This window comes from Triticum urartu, chromosome 1 (genome assembly GCF_003073215.2).
Source record: "Triticum urartu cultivar G1812 chromosome 1, Tu2.1, whole genome shotgun sequence".
NCBI classification, from domain to species: Eukaryota; Viridiplantae; Streptophyta; class Magnoliopsida; order Poales; family Poaceae; genus Triticum; species Triticum urartu.
The window spans coordinates 558077754-558081718 of NC_053022.1; the positions used below are offsets into that span (position 1 = coordinate 558077754).

The window sequence follows — 3965 nt, forward strand, 5'->3', positions numbered from 1 at the left end:
CGCCTCGGTGCTGCCAACACCACCGTGTAAGTGGCGCATGGCCCCGGAGAGGCCGCAAGCTAGCACGCCTCCAAGAGGGGCGGTCCCGAGTGGACACGTGGCTCAGTAGGGACTGTGCGGTGGCTCGCTGCCTCATAGTGAGCGATAAGTGGACTAGCTAGGGGTAGGTCCGGCCCGGACCTATGTCTGACCAAGGACACGACACGGGCTCCTCTACTACTGTTAGGCCAACTCCACCGCGCGACCCTATCCTGTCCGGCCCCGTCCGTTTGGGGTAAAAGGGACAAAAAAGGCGGCCCAGCACGCGGGAGCAAACGGACTTTTGTCCGCTTTGTGTCCGCTTTCGACCCATTCCCGGCCCAAACTTGCGCCGGTTTTGGGGTGAAACGGACACCACGCGGACGGGCGGGACGCGCGCGCTTGTCCTCCCCTGGCCCGCCTGTCGGGGACACTAGCAGTCCCTCCGCTCCCAACGCTTCACCCTCTCTCCCCGCCCCACCCCGCCGCCGGCGCCGCCGCTATTCTCCGGCCGCCTCCTCACCGCGCAGCCCCCCCACCGTCCATACCAAACCACGTCTCGACATGGCCGCCACCACGCCCGCGCTTCCGCCGTAGTTTTGGTCGTCGATCGGAGGAGGTTTGGCCGTGGCCGTCCTTGCCGGTGGCAGAGTCGGACACGACTGCCGGCGACGTACCACGGCGGCCGAGGCAGATTCCGATGAGAGCTCCAGAGCGGCCTGTAGCCGGCCGGCAACCACCCTGCTGCATCGAGGTGATCATCGCGGCCTCTTCGCCACCAGGACCGCAAGGTGTTCGACCTTTTGCCAACAAAGGTATGGACAGTGGAGACGAGTTTTTTTTCCATCACTTCCTTTGTTCATCGGACGATTCGTCGTCGGATGATGACGATCTTGTGGTGGCTGCACTGGTCGTTCACGACCATATTCAACGGCAGCTTCCTCGGTACAGGGGGTCAGTCCCTGGCCGTGCTCCCAACCTGAACCGCAACAGGGAGAGAGGCCACGCCCTGCTCTATGCAGATTACTTTGCCAACATCCCGCTCTTCAGGCCGGATAAATTTCGTCGCCGTTTTCGTATGGCAAGGCATGTGTTCAATCGTATCCGGGAGGGAGTGGTTGCTCATGACCCATACTTCGAGTGCAAGACGGATGCCCTTGGCAAGCTTGGATTCTCCTCCTATCAGAAATGCACCGCGGCCATCCGCATGCTTGTATATGGAATTCCAGGCGATCTGGTGGATGAGTATGTGCGTATGAGTGAGACAACATGTCTGATGTCAATGTACAAGTTTTGCCAGGCTGTGATCGAGGTCTTTGGGCCAGAGTACTTGAGGCAGCCAACTGCCGCTGATACAGAGAGATTGTTGGCGACCAACGCAGCTAGAGGATTTCCAGGTATGCTTGGCAGCATAGATTGTATGCACTAGGAGTGGAAGAACTGTCCATTTGCTTGGCAGGGCCAGTACAAGGGGCATGTTAACGGGTGCACTGTCATATTAGAAGCGGTGGCATCACAAGATCTTTGGATATGGCATTCTTTCTTCGGCATGGCAGGTTCTCACAATGATATCAACGTGCTGCAGCATTCTCCAGTCTTCGCGAGGCTTGCAGAAGGCCACTCCCCACCTGTCAACTTTGAGATCAATGGCCACCATTACAACAAGGGATACTATCTAGCAGATGGTATATATCCTCAGTGGTCAACTTTTGTGAAGACAATCTCGAAACCCCAAGGTGAGAAGAGAAAGAGATTTGCCCAAATGCAAGAGAGTGTTAGAAAGGATGTGGAACGTGCTTTTGGTGTGCTTCAATCCCTGTGGGGTATCGTTCGAAACCCTGCACTGTCATGGGATGAAGGGAAGCTTTGGGAGGTGATGACTGTTTGTGTGATCATGCACAACATGATCGTCGAGGATGAGTGGGATGAGAGTATCTTCGACCAAGGATTTGATTACCAAGGTGAAAATATTGAGCCCCTGCACCAAGATCCGGTCACATTTGAACAGTTTACCCAATTCCACCGTGAGATGCGTGATTGGCACACTCATGTGAATCTTCAAAATGACTTGGTTGAGCACGTGTGGGATCACATTGGCAACCAATAGATGTATTTCTCCATTTTATGTTCAGTCAAGACAATCTCGATTTGGTTGTAAAACTATTTTATTAAAGACAAATTCAATTGGGTTGTAAAACTATTTTAATTTTCAGACAACTATTTGGGTTCGAAAGTAGTTTTAATGCAAATTTGGGCATTTCTTGGCCCTGACGGACAGGATGGGGCAAAAGGATGCGGCCGCGCACTGGGCGCACGGCCACTGCATCCCAGGACAGGCCCGGACACGACCCCAAATCCCTACCCAAAGGGACAAAAACAGGACAAAACGGACGTCTGTTTGGGGTCGCGCGGTGGAGTTGCCCTTAGCGCCGTGCACTGGATAGTGGATACCATGTGTCTGCACTATCAGGTGCTAGATCTTTTGTGTCCGAGCCTCCTCATACTCCCTCCATTTCCTTTTGTAGTGCGCATAGGTTTTTGTCTAAAATTTTGAAATGTAGTGCGTGCATGCAGCACAAACCTGGTCTGGACTATTTACCCTTGGCTGTAATCAAGGGACACACACAGCAGAACAAGCACATGGGTGTGTGGCAGACCATGCATGCAAGGTTAATCTGGTAAAATTCACAACTCCAGCTCATGCATTGGTATTGGAGCAGTGATGAATCTTGGGGAAAAACGGAGGGCGGGCCCAAACTAGACGAAGGAACGATTCTAGACGAGTATAGACAGGATTTTGATTGTGTGGGTTTAATGGGCTGCCGCTGATTGCCTGGGCTGGGCCAAATACAAGTAGAAAAAAATAAATTGCTTCTCTGGAGGGGGGGCTCGAGCCTATTAAAGCCCCCCAGTAGATTGGCCCCTGTATTGAAGCTAGCATCCATGCGCACTCTAATATGAAACAGAGGGAGTAGTATTCTTGTGCCAACGCAAAGAACCAGATCCGAACATGGGACTGTGAGACAAAAAGTTTGCACCTATGACACGGCCAGGTATGATAAAAGGTAAAGTTCGTTATGAAAGTCTAGCTACCACTAGTGAGCCGAATGATCTTGAGTAGGTAATACGGGACAAAAACTGGAAATTAGCTACGAATGAAAATATGGTGCTCTTATGAGAAATAAAACTTGGCACTTAGCTCCCCCAGCATGAAATAAAAACACCATTGAGTGCAAATGGGTTTATAAAATCAAAAGAAAAGCAAAGTAGTGGAGATATTTTATAGCCTAAGAAGATACATTTGGCCATGTTGTTAAAGCAGCTATTGTCAGGCTTATACTCTCTATTGCCATGTTTAAAGGCTGGACTCTATGTATAAACTTGATGTGCAGAAGCGATCCTACCTGTGGTTGGATAGTTAGGAGGACAATAATATCCCTTGCCCACCAGTGTCCAAGTCATAGACTTTTTTCGTAGACTTGACATTTGTGCTTGCATTTTTTTGGATTTATTTTAGGCTTTCCAGCGATGTTCGTTCCCGTCGGCTACGAGGCACCTATATATGGTGACTTTGTTAATCTCAAAACGTTATGTTGGCTTAGTCTCGAGTTGGTCATAGGGGTATGATGTCCGTGTGTACGTTATTCAGAGTTAGTGTATGCTCATGTATGTGAGCGACTACAATTGTACTGTGTTAAAAAACTAGATGTGCAGAAAGCATTCTATCACAATCAGTCAAAAATCCACCAATTGACCCATGTGTATCAATTGTAGGTGTGGCAAGGAAAGAATTTCCAATTTGATTTAATTAAATTCTCTCTCCTCCAAGATGGATCCTCTTCCAGACCAATCCTTCCAGCATTTAATCCCCTTACGCGCCTCTTGCGTGCATGTGATATATTAATGACCCGGAACCAAAAAGAAAAGTTGGCTTACAAAACATATAT

The 3965-nt window shown here is 50.0% G+C and overlaps 1 pseudogene; it reads left to right on the top strand.

Annotated features, from left to right (window-relative positions):
* Nucleotides 1-718: 718 nt before the first annotated feature.
* Nucleotides 719-2125, top strand: LOC125533140 (annotated as a pseudogene).
* The last annotated feature ends 1840 nt before the right edge of the window (nt 2126-3965 follow it).